Here is a 21501-nt window from a genome sequence, read left to right on the forward strand (position 1 = left end):
GAAATGTGATTCCTCCACCTATATCTATCCATTTAACATCTTAAGGAGTCAAATTATCAAATAACCATCCAAAATTCTAATCATTCACTAATTACTAATTCACCCCTGATTAGTAGCTAATTATAGAATTAGAAAATGAGGATGTTACACGATACTGCTTACTTTTCATCTATTTAAACACAAATCATTCATATTAATTATATGTAGGTAAAATTATATTTAATTGACAAAATCTAGCATTACCTTAAATATCTCATGGAATTTTTTGAGAACTCTAGCTTTTCTAAGGACATATGTTTTATGAGTCTCGTTAAGTAGAAAATACGATTGCAAGAAGAAAGAAAACAATTTCGATCACTATATGTGCAAGAAAAAAAAATCAAAATGATAGAATATTAATGACTTTTTTTTTCAATTAAAGTCCACTTTTGTCCCTCTACTTATTTTTAAGGAGCACTAAGTACCTTATACTCTTAAGTAAGACAATTTTTCCTTTGAAGTTTTTTTTTTTTTTGAGGTCAAAAACACCCTTATGCTAGGAGGCCATTAACTTTGCCATTTTTCTACGAATGTGGCATATGCATGGGGGCCTATGCATAGTGATAGAAAAGACTTTAACCATATTCTTTGGTACCAATTTGCCTCTAAACTCTTTTCTAAAGAGTGTTGGATACCTTAAAGTCTTTTTTCTAAGAGTACTGAATTCCTTAAAGTCTTAGTAAAATAACAATTAATAATAAATATTGCCAAAATATTAAATATTTTCATATTTAATAATTTAAATATTATTATTTATAAATATTCATTCAAAATTTATAAATTATTTTTTAAATATTAATAACTCAAACTAGCATTTTATAAATTATAGAGGACTTGTTTTTTTTTATATAGTGATCTTCGATCTTCTCTCCAAGATAGTGCCCAAATCATTACGTTTTTTGTTTGTGTCACAACTTACTTATATTTTTAACATTGGTTAAGTTTATTAAATTTTTAGGTTATTTTCTATAATTTTTTTTACTCAACTACCAATCTTTCTCTAAAATATAGCACTACCCAAATTTAATACTCTCTACATTGTAGTGTTAAGAGTAAAATCAAAAACATGACAAATTAGGACTAACAATATGCCAACAAAAATGTTTATTTGAAAGATATCACTTATTCCATTAATGTGCTACAAAAGAGTTACTTAATAGAAAGAAAAATGGAGAGATGAGAAGAAAAAATTCCTTCAGTAATTTGGAGATTCATTCTCTTCTTTTTGTAATACAAAATTGCAAAATATCAAAATATTAAAATATTAAATTGGATGTGTAATGTTTTAAATAATAATATTTAAATTATTAAATATTAAAATACTAAATATTTTAATAATATTTATTAAATTTTATTTTAACAAAACTTTAGGGTTTCTAGCACTCCTAAAAGAGAACTTTAGGGTGCTCAGCACTCTTAGAAAAAGTTCAGGAGCAAATTAGCATCAAAGCACATGGTCAAAGTCTAACATGTCATTGTGTGTGGGCCCTTTGCATATGCCATGTTAGTAGAAAATAAAAAAAATTAATGGTTGATTAGCAGAAAGGGTTTTGTGCTCCTTGAAAATGATAGTTCAAAGGTAAAGTTGCCCCAGTTAAGAGTATAGTGTGGCCAATACTCTTAAAAAATAAATATAGGAGAAAAATTAGTCCTTAACCCTTTTTTTACCTCAAATATTTCCCATATAAATCTCTTGTATTATTTTGAGACTTTTTGCCAATCGATAAATGTAATAGGTACATGATCTCGAGTCACAACCTCGATATAATTAGCTAACTTTTCTCCATTTATTTTAATTGGTTGACCCTTCACATTCTAACCAACTAGTAGTTTTGTTCCCATGCTTCCATTTCTTATCGACTTGGCCATCATGATTGTACCATGTGAAACATCTTGATGAATTTTCTCTTTTGTCACTTGAGGTTCAACATTATCATCATTTGGACAAGTAGTGTGAGGCTCATTATCACTTTGGGAACTTATTTTCTTACATAATAAGACAAATGAGATAAATAAATCAATTAAAACGACATATCAACATGTACATAATAAAAAATGAAATAAATAAGTAAATTAATTTGAAAGAAGTGAAGTTTAGTCATATAAGTTGAAAGCAAATCACTTCTTCATTTTTTTTCTTTTTTTTTGATTTAGACTTGATATATTGATCCAAATCCTATCTCTATGATCATCTCTCATGTATAGGTGCTCCTTTTCAATTAAATCATTATCAAAAGTTTTTATTTGTAATGTCCTCATTGACATTACCATACAATCCTCCACTCAATCTATTAATTGATTCAAAACATTTTGTTTTGAAAACTTTGGGATCCCTATATAAAAATTTTGAAAATATCTTTATAGAAACCATTTATATTATTCAAAATAGCATATAGTGGAAGTACAAGATATAAACACATCAAAAAGCAATCTAAAACATCACAACTTACACAAAGTCATGCACTGCGGCTTATGCCACATGCATCATGGCATGTGGCATAAAGATCTCAGCTGCATACTTTGTGTCATGTACCATGGCACACCTACCAAATTTTGTTGACAAAAGACAATTTTTGTTATGAATTTCAAATGTGCGTTGTCAGTCACCTCTCTTTTTATTCCTAGCCACCACTAGTGATGCTTCACATCCTAATATATCTTCATAACTCTCAGGTAAATAGAATATGTACTACAATGTGCTTCATTCAGAATCAATTTTCTCAAGTCTACATTATTAGGCACACAAATTCTATCCCTATATACCATAAATCCATCATTATTAAAACTTAAGTCTCTAGATAGATTCGATTCAACTTCTTCTTGGATCCTAAGAAGATATTCATCTTCTTGCTATGCCATCCTCAACTCTTTCTAGAAATTACTATTAATCATAGGTAGCAACTAGAGCTTTCAATGGTGCCTCTTGTTGATAATCTATAAAAGACTCCATTAAGCTGTGCTCCTGCACCATCGAACTATCCACATATAGCGTCTTCCTACTTAGTGCATCAACTACTACATTAGTTTCCCTAGATGGTATTTCAACTCAAAGTTATAATCCTTGAGTAATTCCATCCACCTTCTTTGCTTCTTGTTTAATTTTTTCTTATCCACAAGATACTTTAAGCTCTTATGGTCACTATACATACTAAACACTGAACCATACAGGTAATCATGCCAAATTTTTTGCGCAAAGACCACTATTGCAAGTTCTAGATCATGAGCTAGATAATTTTCTTCATGCAGTCTCAATTGCCTTAATACATAGGCTACTACTTATTCATCTTACATCAACACACAACCTAAAACTTTTAGAGAAGCATTCGTGTACATCTCGTAAGGAAGTCTCAGATATGAAATTATCAATATCAGTACCGTCATCAACTTCTCTTTCAACTTCTGAAATGCAATCTCACACCTGTCATCCTAAATAAAAGGTTGATCTTTATTGGTCAATCTTGTCAATGGAGAGGCAATTTGAGAGAAACATTGGATAAACTGAGCTAGGTTGCTTCCAGTTCAACACAACATCAACTTTATGAGGATCAACAAAAATCCCTTCTACTAACACCACATGACTTAGAAACCTGACTTCTCTTAACTAAAACTCACACTTACTGAGCTTAGCATATAATTTATTCTCTTTTAAAATTAGAGAACAATCTGGCAATGATTGGCATGCTATTCCTCATCTTCAGAATAAACCAAAATGTTGTCAATGAAAACGACAACAAACTGATCTAAATATGGCTTGAAGATACGGTTCATGTAATTCATGAATACCATAGGTGCATTAGTCAGACTAAATGGCATGACAAGGAACTCATAGTGCCCATAACATGTCCTAAAGGCTGTCTTGGGTATATCTTTCTCAGAGACCCTTAACTAATGATATCCTAGTTCAAAAGATTGAGGCTCTAACTAACTAATCTAACAAATTGTCAATCCTAGGTAAAGGGTATTTATTCTTCACCATTACCTTATTCAATTGTTGGTAGTCAATACACAACCTTAAGCTACCATCTTCCTTACAAACAATACCGGTGATCTGCAAGGCAATACATTTGGTCTAATGAACCCCTTATCAAGATAATCTTCAATTCTTTTCTTCAATTCATTCAACTTTAAGGAAGACATTCGATATGGAGCTTTAGAAATTAGTTTAGTAACAGGAACTAAATCTATAGAGAATTCATCTTCCCTTTTCGGAGGCAATCCATACATTTCTTTTGAAAATACCTTAAGAAATTCACTCACTATTCCAATCATCTCAATACCCCCATCATACACACTGCTGACTGCAAATATCACCATATAAGCACAACATCCCTGCTTGATCAACTTCTCAGCTTGTATAACTAAAAGAAATCTGGCTTACTTAGTAGAACTAGTTCTTACCGCCAACACGGGCAAAGACACTAGCTTCCTGACACAATCTAGCATAACATTATTAGCTACTAACCAATCTATGCCAACATTTACATCAATCCCTTTCATGGGAATATAGATCAAATCGATCATGGATACTCGATCTTCACACAAAACTTCTACTTCTTGACAAACCTTACTAGTAATACTCGAGGATCTTGAAGGTTTAGTCACTTTGATCAATACAGGAAACTCTCTCAATTATAGTTTCAATCTATCTATACATTCTTTTAAGATGAAAGAATGTGTGGCTCCAGAGTCAAATAATGCTTCAATTCTATTACCACAGATAGAGATTATACCTTTAATTAAGTTCAGAGGTACCCTAGCTTCTTCTTGTGTCACGATAAAGACTTGTCCTGGAATCATTGACTGTTGCTCTATCACCTCAATTCCTCTCTCGAGACAATATGTTGTAATGTGGCCTAACTTTCCATACTTAAAACAAGACCAATACTTGCTCGCATGAAATCTGTCGCAGATACTACACTGAGGTGATTTGCTAGTGCTAAAAGTAGGAGTTGGTGTATTTGAAGCTTGCCTTGAAGGTAATGGAGGCCCAATTCTAACCCTAGTACTACACTGTATTTAACCTCTCTGAATAGTCTGGGTTTGAGAACTTCTAGTAAAACTTCTCTTCCTAAAAGCTCCACGAATTGCTTAAGCTATAAATGGGCATCTTCAAAACACTACCTAATATACCTAGAAAAGATATAAGCCTTCCCATACTGTCTCTCTTCTTCTTAATCTCAGCTTCTCTGCCTCTTCTCACAACTATTCTCAACTCTTCATAAGTGGTAATATCAAACAAAGCAATCTGCTATCGATATTCTGGACGCATCTTCTCTAACAACCTATTAGCTTTCCACTTCACATTATTGTGGTATTGTAAATATGTCAAATAGACTGACAAATCATTAACTCTTTTGTCAACACTTCCTCATCTAAGTCCCTTTATTTGAATGAGTAGAACTCCTCTTCCTTTTTGGTAGAAAAAGACACTGAGATGTAGTAATCAAAGAATACCCTCCTGAATTCTTCTCAAGAATACCTTACACCGCTAGACGGTCTCATTAAATCCTACCATCTCCTAACTACTCCAACTAGCTATACTGTAGCTCATGTAAGTCACTACCTCAAATATGGTTTCGAGGCGCTCAATCTACTCCTCAGCTTCACCCTCTTTCATGTTACAAACAAAGGTTGATGGACTGAACCTCACAAAAGTCTTTCAGGCTCAGTCAATGGATGGATTAATAACAACTCTTGTAGCCTATCTATTTGAGGCTTCAAACAGCTTAGGTCTTGTAATATTCAAGAAAATTAAGTGTGATTAGTTAATCTAATATGTGATTAATGAGTTAATAAGATGTGTAGCCAGAGGAGCTTAATTAATGTAATTTATTATAACTTTAGCCTTATAAGTGGGTTTGAATCAATAGTGGGCTACCCGAGCATGGAAAGAAAAAGAAAAAGTAAAGGAATACCCTCTATGTCACATGTCGTGGCATGTGGTCAATCTACCATAGTGCATAGGGGCATATTTAAATGCAATGAGCCTCTCTGTGCCATACACCATGACGGAGGGCATCATGTGCTGCAATGCATGGCCAAAATCTTGATTAAATTACTTTATCTTTGTGTGTAAAATCAGAGGAAGAGGAGAAGCGAAAATAAAGAGCTTTGCTAGGGTGTGTACTTTGGGACCCTTGAAGGCAATTTTAAGCTTTCTAATACCCTTGAAGGTAAGTGTGATAAGCTTTCTTCCTTTCTCTTCCTCATTTATGAAGGTTTGAGTTAGAAAGATAATTTCAATTCATAGGAGTTATGGGTCTAATTCTATTGGATAAAATAGATATAATAGGAGTTATTTAAGATAGTTAAACCCTACATTAATGATTTTTCATATAATAGGAGTAGAGCACTTAATGTCTGAAAATCAATATAAATGAGGTAGTTGGGAGAGTTTGATATTCATTAATAGTGGTTTAATGACTTATTAGTGGTAATGTGAGTCATTGAAACCTAATGAACCTATTGGGTATGAATAGGTAGTGATTTGTAAGTTTGATAGAATAGATATGTAGAGTTTGGTATTGATAAATCCTCAAAAATGAGATAATAATGGTATCCTTATGTTATGAATGTAATGAGGTTCATTTTGGCACCATTTAAGCTAGTGAGAAGCTTTGAAAGTTGGTACTGTAAGGGTTAAACTTTTGACCTCTTAAAGATTTGAGGCAATCGGGAGAAACCTAACTTTATATCATTGAATATTAATTGGTTATTGATTGAAAATGAGTTAATTTAGAGTGTGATTTATATTTCAAACTATAGATGTAATTTTGGCAAACGATGAACTTGTGAATGGTTTGATAAATGAAAACCTTTCTCATGCCACCTAATTATGATTTATGAATTTAATTATGGCATGTTATTAAGGTAGAGAATTATGATGTGTAATGTGTTGAGTATGTGGAGTATTTGAATATAAGTACGTAAGTTTATGTGCCATGAATTGATTGTTTGGAATGCATATTTCATGTAAAATGTGTATAGCATGATCGTTGGTAGGAGTTCGCCTAGGGATAGGAGTAGATTGATTTAAATCCATGTGGTATTGACAGTGACTGTCAGAATTGAGAACTTGCTTTAGCACCAACCGATAGAATCAAAAGGTAGCCCATATCCTATAGTTGATTTAGGACTATCCCACTTGTTCTATAAGGGACTCAAACCTAACTAGTCTCTATCAATTCATGGGGAGGCTAGATTAAGGATACGATACTCTATAGTTATTAGTATTGGGGCACACTAGATTATATAAGTGAGTGAGTTAACCCTAACACAGTAGCTCTTCACAAGTGGAAGGCTGGGTTAGTTCGTGAAGGACATAGCCACATGATAGCTACCGGTTTTATATCGAAGGTAACATGAGGTTATAAGGCTAACATTTGATCATGCATATAAATCTGGTCACATGGTTGTTAGTATTGTGGTCTAGCATGTATTAAGGGTACGTGTTAGTAGTATTGTGACCTCATATTGTGCACTGTGATTTAAATTGATATATGTGTTTTTGGGCTCGGTCATATGGTTGTTAGCATTTTGAACTGTGGCCAAGTTCATCATATGTGTTGTAATATTGTGTTTTTATTTTACATTTCTTTATAATTGATATGCAACTGTATAGATTAGATAAAACTTGGTTACTAAGTGGTTGTACTCAACCCTTAATTCTCAATATTTTCAGGACCTAACTCATTAGATCCAGTGTGGGGAAACATTCTGAGGTATAGGATTGTGGTGAAAATACTACTCTCATGCCTCTTTACTCTATTTTTGGTGTTAATGTTGTATAATTGCCAATTAGAATCACATGTCATTATTTTTGTACTACTTGCATTACTATAGTGTACAACTTGTGTGTTTTGTGCTCCGAGTTAGTAAGTTTTTAGTTGTAAACTTGTGGATAGGGCTAAAATATTCATGCAAGTAGGAACATGTGCGTTTTAAACAATTTGAAATGAAAATGATAATTTTGTACATAAATTTTCTCCCCCTTATGTTTTATGAAATTTGAAATTGAGTAGTAATTTTGAAAAATATGTGTTTTTGCTTGCATTTTCGTGTATTACATAGGTTCGCTAAAGTTCATTAAGTGTGGTTGGAGAGTCAGTGTACGTTTTGGCATTGTGGTTGAATTGGGGCACCAAAGTCATGTGCATTATGTAAAAAGTAGTAAAAATGGGTTTTGGTGTCTAACTTTTTGTATAAAATGAATTTGAGTGTGAAACTTGTGCCATTAGTTAAAACAAGGAGAATGCTCCATGTTAACACCAAAACCACCTCAATCAGACGTCAGACGAAGAATTGGTAAGTGTCAGAAGTTTGATCCCACTACTGTCAAAGGACAATAGCTGTTGTTGTCAAATTCGTGCAATGCGCCATGGTACATAGCATAGAGACGAGTGAGCCACAACGCATATGTCTTATACCGTGGCACATGTTGCAAATTTCTACATAAAATACTATTTTGAGTTTTGAAACTCATTATTTTAGGTCCCATGTGATTTTTAAGCTTCCATACTATTTTTTTAAACTCTGAATTGAGCATTTCAAATATTTGCTTGATATTAAAATTTGAATTTTGGGGATCCCATTATAAATGATTTGAGAATTCTTCTCTTTTATGTAATCTTACAAACTTGGTAATCCTTTATGGGTTTAGTCCCTTAATTACCTTAATTTTAGAGTTAATTATGGTTAAGTAAGGAAGATATTATAGATCTACTGTGAGCTTCCTTCGATATCGGTCTCTCTTAACCTTCTCTTTCATTTGCCTACTTTCTACCCCTCAGTAATACATCATGATCTTGCACTGTTTACCTAATATTAATCATCATGTCTCTAAGTTCTTCTAAGAGAACATATCTTTTATTAACTTGAGGCTCATCCGGTTGAAACTCTGGCATACAAGTTCATCCTCAACCGGACATCATGATACTTGAGTACTTCTCAAAGCTTGAGTACCTCTTCTTGTCATTTTTTCCCTCCTAAGGATGAAAGTAAAAGAAAGTTAAGCAAAAAGGAAGTAATGAACATATATAAGTTGCCAAATGCTAGGATCAATGCAAGAAAGAAACACAATGACTAGATCTCAAAATGCGAGAAACTACTACCAACTAATTGCAATGCCCTCACTAACATTACCATACAATTCTCCACTCAATCTACTAATCAATTCAAAACCTTTTTTTTTTTTGAAAACTCTTGGATCCTAATATAAAACTTTTGAAAATCTCTTTATAAAAACCATTTATGTTATTCAAAATAGCATACAATAGAAGTACAAGACATAAATACATCAAAAAGCAATCTAAAACATCACAACTTACACAAAAATAGGCCATGCACCATGGCATGTGGCACAGGGATCTTAGCTGCATGCTCTGTGCCATACACCATGGCATGTTGTCCATTGTTGACACATGCGTCATTATGCACCTACCAAATTTTGCTGTTAAAAGATAGTTTTTAGTAAAAATTTCAAATGTGTGTCGATTTTGCATTTGGTATCCAATTAGGGTGATTCAAGTGCCTACACAAAGGTTGTTTCAAAATCTAACCAATGACTCTAGTTTTGTTTAAATTCAATATCCTATTTAAAAATTAGACACTTAAGGGAATTTTGACTGTTCTAAGTTAAAATTTGCCACTTAAGCATCACCAAATGAAACCGCAAGTCATTGGCCACTTTTAGAGCCTTGACCACAGTCAAATAGACAAATAACACTTGATTAAATAGTTATATAAACAATATAACATACATACACATATTCGGTTAGTAAATTGCCCATAACACAACTTGAGCAAATTCTCATTTTTCATTTTCTTTCCATTAGTCTAGTTAAAACTTACACATACATCACCTATTTGTACCCACACATATACTCCCATCTATTTACTAGCCCATATGGCCATTTTCATTATATATACACATATACACAATAGGCTAGGGAGCTAAAATTACCAAACACACAATAGTCACAACATTATGCACATGCAACAAATCATATGGCAACTTATTACTACTCATATACAAATCCATTACACTAATTCTTATAAGGATTTATTGAGAAAAAATCATAGTTCTCAGCTAGAGTCTTTCTCTTTAGCACCACTACTACCAAAACTTAAAAAAAGTAAATAACTACGGGTGAGATCAAAATTTTAGTAACTAATATAACTCATTTAAGGTCTATTAACACAAATAACTAAACCAAAGTAACAAAATCAAAGTAATAACACACACACACACACACACACACACACACACACACACACATTGTATCAAAATATATAGAATTTCCTTTTTCAAAAAATATTTCCGCATAATTTCCAACAATAGCATGATCAATTGCATATTGACCCGATTATACTTTTAATGGTAGAAACACCCAGCCAAAGATAATCTATCTCAATTATAGACTATGGTTTCTCTCATCTCACACACTTGCAATAGCGGCATTGTTGATTATTAACTGCACCCTAATGGACACTAAAGAGTTGCCAAACTACTCAGATGTCCTAGGTAATAGTCGCAACATAATATCGTATCAGATTGCCTATGGTTCCAACCCGTATAATGCTGTACCGAATTACCTATGGTTCCAACCTATATAATGCTGCACTGGATGTCCCATGGTGCTAGCCTGACTATATGAATTTGTTCACTCCTATCTCCACACACACATATCCACACATACCTTGGGTGAACTCCTACCCCCTTACGATCATGCTTTTCACAAGTATTTCATTATTTTTCCACAATTTATACCACACACAAACACACACACATTAATATAAATCAATCTAAACCAATGATTGTTGAACTCCCATTTGACAAATCAATTTCATGCTAAAACTTGTTTACAATGCAAAATCATGCATAAAAACTAACAAAACCATGATTTCACAATTATACAATTACTTCTATACAGTTATAATAGTTAATAAATATCATAAACTATATAGTTAACTCAACCCTTCTATTTGTAAGAAAAGGTTACCTGTGTTTTCCTCAACTGTACTCACTTTCTCTTGCTACACAACTTGTTACACATAAAAATCTACACAATTGAGGCACTCAAAGTCAATTTCATCATTGACAAAAAGTGCCAACTATAGCAATCAAGCACCTAATCACTACCATTTCTCTTATTCATACTCATTCATATGTATTATGACCAATTACTACTCAACACAAGCACTAACCTTTACCTAGTCAAATTTCTCTCATTACTCTCTTTCTAAACTAGGTTAAATTGAACCTAAAGTTTTAAAGTTTTATCATTTCAACTCAAACTAGTCACAAAGTACTAGTTTAGTCCAAGAGAACCTTTCTATTACTATAGGGTAAGAAATCAACTCTTTAAAACTTCTGAATTCAATTTCTCAATAGTTAAAACTAAGAGAAAATGAGGTAAAATTAGATATTAAGGCAATACAAGACTTATTTGATAAGTAAGAGGTCGAAAATGTCATCCTTGGTCCTAAGAACTAAAGCCCTAGCAAAGATCCCATTCTTCTCCATGCCTGAATCCTATTTTCTTTATTTCCTTTCTGTTTTTCACGAGTAGAGATGTCCTTATTCACCAAATTTTTGCACCATGCGCCATAATGCATTTAGTTTCAGCCACGGCGCATGGCATAGTAAGAGAAATCCTTATTATACTCACACGCTCTACCTTGCAATGCCATCCTTTTACTCTTATCCATTCACATAATATCTCAATGAGTCAGTACAACACTCCACCATCTACAATCCTAATCTCACATTAAATTACTAATTTAATTCTTAATCAGTATTAATGCAAAAATCAAAAAATTAGGATGTTACAGTATTGTCTCATAAAAAGGATCATCCTCAATATTCATATCTTCATTACCTTGAGCTTCATCATCATTAATTTTTTTATTTGATAAAAGTAATGGACTAATTCTTTTTTGTAGGATTAGAAAAAAATAACACTTGTTGAGCTTGCTAAACTAAAATAAAAGGTTCATTTCTATGCCCAACTTTTAATAGATCCACTTGAGTAAATCACAACTCATTAATTCACAATCCTCCATTATTGTTTATCGACCAACATCTAAAGACAAGCACCCTAAACATAGAGTAATCCAAATCCCATACATGTTCAATAACACCAAAGTATGACATTTTTGCATATATAAGGTTGATGTCATTTACATTGGATACATGTAAGGCACCAACAACAAGCATTACTCTACGATTCTACATTATGATATAATCATCTTGTTCTTTGGTACAAAGTATGTAATAGTTGATTACATAAGCAATGTGAGATAAAACATGCAATGTAAACTTAGTACTTTGGCCAACTATCTCAATTTTTTGGAAACCTTATTAGGATTCTTCCCTGGCTATTCAAGGATGCGACTTTTAAACCACTTTACAAAGTACCAATTATGTTCTTTTGTTACTAAATTCTCATTTCTAATACCAAACATATCTTTGAGTTTATCCTTGTGTTCTCCCATAAATGACTAAACTTCTTCAATGTTATGCAAAACATATAGGTGAGCTTGTTCACATTCAGTTGCTAAGATGCTAATTACTTTATTTTTTTATTATTCCTTTCCTTAATCTTCATCCATCATGATGAGACTTTGGAAGCCCTATAGCATCATGTTGGATAGATAGTTTGTATACAATTCAACTACTTCTTCAACTATGTATCATTCAATAATACAATCCTTAGGTCAATATCTATTTTTCATATAGCCTTTTAATATTTTCATGTAATGCTCAATCAAGTACATCCATCTTAAATAAGCTGAGTCATGCATTTGAACTTTTTTGACCAAGTAAATAGTTAGATGAACCATGATGTTAAAGACAGAAGGCGAGAAATATATTTCAAGTTCACACAGGGTCAAAACAATTTGCCTTTACAATTTTGGCAACTTTGCAAGATTAATCACTTTATTACAAATCATAGAAATTAGTGATTGTGCCTTGCACTTTCTTGGGCAAACTTGATCCAATACCAATTGCTAAGAAATTTTGTATGAGCACATAACAATAATGAGATTTAAGACCGTGTAACTTCAAGTCCTTTATTGATACAACGGTCTTTAAATTTGAAGAGTATCCTTTTAGAACTTTAACATTATGGAGGAACTTTACGCTGCTTATTTGTGTGATATGATGTTGGAGTAATGACACCCTAATTGTGTGTGATAAGGGGAAACAATAGTCTATAAGTGAGATAAAACACCTTTGATCGGGTGATTCTACCATTAAATGTGTGCTCAGATCAGTGTGTGTGTAATTGGTAGCAAAACTTTTAGTTTTAGTCGGGGTGATATGGAGGATTGAATGGTAGAATGATCATGTTAGTGTGTGAAAATGGTTTTTACAAAAATGGATATGTACTTATATAGATATATTCATATATTTATAAGTTTTACTTGTTTACAATTATTGTTATTAATTGATAGATGTGAAGTTATTCTATTACTGAGATATTTATTTCACCCCGTGATTAAATTTTTACAGATTCTAATAGTAAGCAAGGCAATGGAAAAGATTTGAGTCTGGCATAGTTATGGTGCTACTGTTGTGCTTCAAGAGTTTCTATAATGAATATGTTATATTGTATATATTAATGAATTAAGTTGCAATAGGAAATGTGCATATAATATTTGATGTAGTGGCATAAGTTTTGTGGGCATCTTAGCCCTAATGTGTGGTAATGTGTGACATGTGGTGAACAGTGATATAGAGAGCTTTGAGAAGTAAGCTTGGGGAAGAACATGAGCTAACCGTGAGCTAAAGGAAGAAGTACCATGGGCTAAAAAGCTAAACAAACTAAGCATGGAGTTGGAAGAAGATAAGTGAAGGAGCTTGTAGTGAAGCATGTCACGGAGACAAGGACAACATATTTAGTCAAAAGAAATAAATATTTGAAAAAAAAAAGAAAATAAATGTGCCTAGGTGGCTATTGGTCCTTGAGCATTACCATCTCTGTATTCTAATTTTAAAATTAAAAGATTGAGGCAGTAATTCTTGAGGACCAGTCGCCACCTCTATCAAATAATTTTTGTTTTGACCAACTTTTTTTGAACTCAAAATTAAATATGAAATATTAACTTTGGTAAAATATTTAAAACAAATTAGAAAGAAGTGGCATTTCTAGGTCTAACAAACGCCACCTCTACCAAATTATTTAATGATATTTAATTTTTATAAATATTAACTTACTTAATCAGTAATTATTATATTAGTAATTGTTCAAATTTTATTAATTATCAATTATTAATTAAATACTCATAAGCTGAGAAGTGGTGTTTCCGCACCCAAAAAATGCTACCTCTTTGACTTTAATTATTAAATAATAATACATATTAATTATTAATACTAAATAAATATAATACTAATTAAATAATTATAATAAAATAATTATTTAATCTAATCCAACATAATACTTAATTAATAATAAAGTAGAGATGTGGCATTTCCTCAACTTTTAATTATTAAGCAATAATATATATTAACAATTAATACTAATTAAATAATTATAATAACATAATTATTTAATGTAATAAAACAAAATACTTAATTAATATTAAAGTACAGAGGTATCACTCTGCTTTTAATAAGTAATAATATATTTAACATTAATACTAATTAAATAATTATAATAAAATAATTATTTAATATGATAAAATAAAATACTTAAATAATAGAGTTAAAATATATTTTTATTCCTGTACTAATAAGTGAGATATTTTTTCTCTAAACTATTTTTTAGAGGAGAAAAAATCCCTCTCCATTAAAAGGATAACTAATGAAAGGAAATTTTTGCTCCTCTAAAAAGTGATTTAAGAAAAAAATACCCTAATTATTTGTACGGGGTGCCTAGTGCTCCTCAAATAAAAGTATTGGAAGAAAAATATACTTTAACCTAAATAATAACAGTGTAGATAGGTGGTATTTTCACTCTCAGGAAATGCCACATCTCTAATTTTAATTATTAAGTAATAGTATATATTAACTACTAATACTAATTAAATAATTATAATAAAATAATTTGTTAATCTAATTAAACAAAATACTTAATTAATAACATAACAGAGAAGTGGTGTGTCCACCTTTAGGAAACACTTCCTCTCTACTATAATTATTAAGTAATAATATATATTAACTATTAATACTAATTATATTAGAAAATAAAATATTTTCTCATTCTCAAATTATAAGATACTCTTAAATAAAATTTCATGTGCTAAAAAAGCTCATTAAATATATCTAACCTTATTTTTTCAAGATAAAAATATAAATTTTTAAAAATGTCTCATTTACGAAAGAACATCGAAGAGAAAGAATATATAAAAATGGTAGTATTAAAAAAGTATTATTAATAAAATTTTATATTTATTGAAGTGTCTTATATTTGGAATACTGAATCTTTTCTAAAAGTATCTTATAATTTAAAATGAAAGAAGTAATTAATTAATAACAAAGTAGAGAGGTGACGTTTTCGCCCTTAGGGAAACACCATCTTTCAGCTTATAACTATTAAATAATAATAATATCATTTAATATTTACTACTAACTTAATTTTAAAAATAACGCTAATTAATTATTAATAAAATATATTTAAAAGTAGAAAATAATAAGTTATATGGAGTAAGAAGACGTAGGCGCAGGATAACGAGAAGGACAGGTACGCAATTAGTGAATTTAAAAGCACATAGGTGGCATTTGTCTGTGTTTTAAATTTACAATTTTATATTTTATTATACACACGCACACTTTAAATCACTCAGGTGGCATTTTTTAAGACGGGAAATGCCGCCTGACTTATTTTAATATTTTTATATACAATAATTAATAATTAAGTTGCTTAATTTAATAATAACACTAATTAATTAGTAAAAATTATCATTATTATATTTCTTCTTCTTATATATAGAAAATAGTTCTTATTAATTATAATAATACTCAACATCATTATATTAATTATTGAAAATTATATATATTTAATTTTTGTAAACAATTTAGGTGGCATTTTGTTGCTGAATGACACTTAATTGTTGGGTAACAAGAAGTTGTGGCATTTCTAGTAAAAAAACTCCACCTGTTGTTATTTTACTAAAATTTTAAATGAAAAAATAATTTATAAGCAGTGATATCTAATATAAAAAACACCACATAAGATCTATGACTTTAATATTAATAATGTTTTATTTTTTATTGTAACAAAATGTATGTTACTAAATTCTATTTTTGTAGTAGTGATTAGCATTCATTCAAGTAATTTTAGTTGTATAAATTACTTTTTTTTCATTTGAATTTTATTTTTCTGGCAATAGTAATTAATTACCCAGAATTCAACTTAAAATAACCCCTCAATTGCTCAATGGAGAAAATGACTTAGCGTTAAACCATGTTACATTAAGTCAATCTTCGAGACATTCAAATTACAAACATCCGCAGATTTGCGCTATTAATTTGCATCTTGCCTTCGCCTTCTTCGCTCGCAGTTTCACATTCAAATTTGTTTCATTGCTGGAGGAGGGTTCGCGTTGCAAGATTCGTCGGTCGCAGTTAAGCGTTGGTTCGCCTCGTTTGATTCCCAAACATCTCATGATGGGTTAGGAATTAGTTGTGGGTAAATAAGTATTTGCACACTAATAACAATTTACACTCCACTCTTAAGAGATTTAGTTTTAATTTTTGAATTTCATAAAATTTATTTATAAATAAATTTGTTGTACTGGACCTATTCATTATTTTTCTTATTTCAAGTTACTTTCGAGAACCATGGTAAATTCTTTAAATGTCATGATTAACGGCCGTTAGTTTTAACTTGTCTCATGAACAAAAAATCACCTATTTTTGAAAAAACAATTATTTTGTGAGTTTTTATGATATTTATTTAAATTTTTAAAAATAATCAAAATATTAAAAAAAAGTAAGAGAGAGTGTTTGGAAGAGACTAGATACACAAAAATATCATATAATTTTAACATAATATAATAATAAATTATTTTTATAAAATAAAAATTAATGAAAATATCATAAAATTTAAAAATAACTAACTAATAATCACTTTTTTTTTATTGCAGCTAAACATAAAATAATATCCGCCTTTTATAAAATCTCTACAAAATAAAAATCTCTTTTTATGAAATATTTAAATTATCTAAAAACAATTTATTTTTTAATCTTAAACAAACAAGCCCTAAAATGCCTGTTGGAATTAATTGCTAAAATTAGGAGTGACACTTTTAATTGGGAGTGATTAAAATGCATATTAAGGGGTTTTTTTTTTCAGCCTTTCATAGTTAAAACTGATTGCTAAATTTGGAAGCTTTTCACTCGGATTTTTTTTTTATAAAAAATTTGTAACACTTTTTTTAATGAACAGAACCAATTTTTTGGGAGTAATTTTCAAATTTTGGAGCCATTACTTATATAATTTTATAAGCAATATATTTACTACTTGTAATTTTCCCTGTTCACCAATATATATATATATATAAGTCCTTTCACTAATATTGAATCAAATTTAATGAAAGTCCTTGAATTGAACTCATCACCTTTCAATTCTTTCTCCCGTTCAGATTCAAGTATTTCTTTATAACTATTTTATTTTTTAAACGAAGTATTAATATCAAAAATCAATAATTAAGAATAAATAAAAATCAAATCCATCATTATCATTCTTCAAGGCTTCTGCATTCTGTCAAACGGCTACTTTTTTACTTTGGCCAGACAAACAGGCAACGGCTACTTCTTTTCCCTATCTAAATTCTCATCTGAACTGTAGCGGTCTGGAGATTAAAAAGGTTTCCGGGGAAAACCCATTTTCTGGAAAAGTATTCTCGGGAGTACTCAGTTTTAGCAGCTAGGAAAGGAAATCCGAGCACACAGTAGCTACCGATCTCTTGCTCAGGTAAGTACTCGCATCTCACTGTATTGATAATTTTGTTTGCCGAGGAAATAGACGAATTAGGGAAAGCACAACTCAAATTTATGACCAAGAAATTAAAAGCTCACTCTAGATTTACCCAAAGGTTCTTGAAAATTCTCTTTCCTTTTCATGTTGTGGTTGGCTAATGATATCTCAATGCTGATTCGACTGTCTGAATGCTGTTTCTCATTTTGTTTCTTGAGTTATGTATTTCGTTCCAGTTTTGTTCAGCCGAGTTTCGTCCTTCATAATTGTAACTTTAGTTCGCTTACGATTAATAGTAGAAATCTCTTATTTTGAAATTGAATATACTTTAATTTCAATCTTCTTAAATGCCTAATGTTAAATGATATTGTGTATGTCAGCATTTGTGTGCTAATAGAAATTGTTTGAAGTGATTATATAGTCTCTAGAATCAAAAGGTTGTGCTGAACTTCAAATTCCTTATCCTTTTCACTTAAGCGCTCTCGCTCCATCATTTCATTTTGTTGGCTTCGTTGAGTTTAAGGTCCTCAGATTCCTCATTTTGTTGGTTTCCTCATACATTTCATATCGTGCATCGAATTCAAAATTATTAACTTTGCTGCAATTGATTCGATTGCTTTCTCTTACTTTCTTTGGCTTTACGCTGTTGAAAATTTTGTGTGATACAGAGTCCATATTTTTGTAAAGAGAAATAAGATAGAAGACAAGGTCTTTCAATGTAGTCATTTTATAAATATGCTTCTCCGTGCAGCATTGATGGCTTTGGTTTTGTCTGTGAAACAAACCTAATGATCCATAGGTTTCTTTGTTTTAGAAATCTGTTTTCTTTTTAGTTTGCTCGATGTACAACACTAGATTCTGCCATCACCTCCGCATATAGATATTCACTATAACTATTCTATTATATTTGTGATTTACTGATCTTTTTTACATTTGTTAATCAAACTTGGTTTGCTAACTTATAAATATTTATAGCACATCCTATTGCTTAGAGTAAATAATTAAAGCTGGAGATTGATACTCCCACGTGTTTGTGATTAAATGATCATTTTTGGATATGTTTGATCAAACTTAGTTTGCTAACTTAGAAATATTTTTAGCACATTCTTATGCTTCGACTAAATAAAGTTAGCATAATTTGATGATAATAATTGTCCTTACCTGGATAGCTTAGGAACTGGAATAGTTCCTGTTACAGTTCGTGTTGCCTTTTGCTATTGAAAACAATCTAAGAGAGTAGATACAACAAAAATTGAGTTCAACTGAACCTTGATTTGATGGTTTTTTTGTTTTTTATCAGGTTGCTGCATTATCAAGCAAGTAACGGCAAAATGAATATATCATGCGTTTTTCTCTTCTCTTTTGACGGGTAAACTTAAGAACACGAGTTGAACTTGGGATCTCAAGTATCAAATGAGGAATTGATTTTTCTTCCACCCTAAAAGTTGTCCTGTTATTAAAAAAAAAAAAAAGGACATGAATTTGATTTTCTATCATTAAGAACAGGTGGCTATCATTTGTGCAAGAATATGATTATGAACGGCCTGTGACTTCTATTCAGCATTGATTTTCATCTTATCACTTGTTATACTCATTTTGATCTCGGTGCTAACCTTAGAAATTTTTTTTTTTGGTCTCAATCCATCTTGCAGTGTTAGAGCAGGCAATTAGAGATGCACAGATTACAAAATGCAACCAGAGCATATATGACATGTCACACTCACATATTCTAGTAAGTCGGATGGTAATTTTTGTGCTAGTGAGAGTAGTTTCACCAAGACAGTATTGCTTAAATTGTATCTCAATAATCCTAATATGTTTAGCGACATTAATAAGAGGTTTCCCTTTTTATTTTTCTAGTCTCTGACCAAATAAATGGTTGCAGGCTTAAAACCATAGCTTGCTTGATGACATTATTGAGAAGCATGAAAAATAAGGATATGAAAGTCGCACAGCAAAATTTATAGAAGTGTTTTTGATCTATATATTTCTTTTGGAAATATCTTCCCTTTTCTCACGTTTTTCGTTTTTATTTGGGCACTTTCTTTTCTCATTCTTTTTCCCATTTCTTTTCATTTTCTGAAAATTATCTTCATCAATTTTTCGCTATTCGTTTCAATTATACCCCCCTTTATGTTTTGCCATTTTTTAATTGCTTCCCCCCATCATTTTATGGTGTTGGCTCTGTGTTAAGATATTCTAATTCAAAATTGTTGACTTTGCCACAATTAATTCGATTGCATTCTTCTGTTTCTTGTTGATTTTTTTTCTTTTTGGTGTTGATATTATTATTATGTCGGATCTAGATTTTTGTAAACAGACATTTGATTGAAGATAAAGTTTCTTCAATTTTTATTAGCATGACAGAATAGTCTTTTTCTAAATATGCTTCTCAATGTTGCTTAGATGGTTTTTTTTTTTTTTTCCTTTCATTGTGAAATCTAATTTCATCTGTTTTTTTTTTTGGTCTTAGAATTTACCTTCAGTTTGTGCTGCTCATCTCCACATATAGTATTTCTTCTTAACGTTCTTGTTTCTACTTGTTGATCAAAATTGGTTTTAGCGCTCCACGTGTTTGTGTCATGAGATCATTTTTGCATATGTTGATCAAACTTAGTTTGCTAACTTAGAAATATTTATAGCACATCCATATGCTTATAGTAAATAAAGTTAGATGGTAGTCCACATCATAGAGCATAATTTGATGATCATAATTTTATAGCTTAGGAATTAGAGTAGTTTGTGTATTGTTGCAGTTCTTGTCATTGCCTTTTCCTATTGAAAGTTCTCAAAGAGTAGATACAACAATACACTTTGACCAATAAATTATGAAATGAAGCTGAGCCTTTGTTGCATCCATGAGATGATGAGTGATATAGATGCTCTTGGATGTGGGGCTTGATCTTGATGGCTTTCTTGATCAGGTTGGTGCATTATAGAGTAAGTATTCTTATTCTTTCAAACACCAAAATGAATGCAATATATGTTGTGCATTAGAATATATCATGTTTGCTCTTTTCTTTTGACAAGTAAAATCTTTAGAACTTGAGTTCAAACAAAAGATCTCAAGCATCACATGAGGAATTGATTTTTTCTTTTTTTTCCCCCTTAAAATTTGTTTTGTTTTAACAAAAATGGACGTGGATTTGTTTTCGCTTATAAGAATGGATGGCTACTAAAAGAAGTCTCCAAGTAAAGTTTTAAATGAAAACCTAAATGAAGTTGGTGGTGCTTGAGCAACCCCAGGTAACCCTAGGCAAGGACTGGGCAAGTAGTTGTTGCACCTAGGACACCTCAAGTAAGGTCTGAGCCATGAACTTACACCTATAGGCAACCTCTGGTAAGTTTGGGCAAGTTGATTTAGCTACCTTGCAACCCGTGATAAGGTTTTGTGTAAGACTATGGTGAAGTGATATGTCGCTTACACTCAAAATAGCTAAGTTAATAGTAATATAGTACTAGTAGCAATCTAGGTCATTCTTCCCTATGGAGGCTGACTAAGGTTAATTAAGGCTAAACTAGTGAACTAAACTAAGTA

General features: G+C 31.1%; 2 long non-coding RNA genes across 3 annotated transcripts in view; both read left to right on the plus strand.

Moving 5' to 3' along the window:
• LOC129304222 (uncharacterized) overlaps positions 1–7852 on the plus strand; it is a 30002-nt gene extending 22150 nt beyond the window's left edge. The window contains exon 4 of the long non-coding RNA XR_008591628.1: positions 7721–7852. This is a non-coding gene — a long non-coding RNA (uncharacterized LOC129304222). The remainder of the gene's footprint in view (positions 1–7720) is intronic.
• A 9971-nt stretch (positions 7853–17823) lies between these two features.
• On the plus strand, positions 17824–20838 carry LOC129301780 (uncharacterized). 2 transcript variants are annotated; one of them, XR_008591093.1, is made up of 4 exons: positions 17824–17960; positions 19264–19332; positions 19616–19695; positions 20720–20838. It is a non-coding gene; the product is annotated as an uncharacterized LOC129301780 (long non-coding RNA). The 2 variants fall into 2 exon arrangements; XR_008591092.1 differs by lacking the exon at positions 20720–20838 and having other exon boundaries at positions 19616–19813.
• Positions 20839–21501: the final 663 nt, after the last annotated feature.

The sequence above is a fragment of the Prosopis cineraria genome, unplaced genomic scaffold (assembly GCF_029017545.1).
Source record: "Prosopis cineraria cultivar Desert tree isolate PC_DT_omini unplaced genomic scaffold, ASM2901754v1 PC2, whole genome shotgun sequence".
NCBI lineage: Eukaryota > Viridiplantae > Streptophyta > Magnoliopsida > Fabales > Fabaceae > Prosopis > Prosopis cineraria.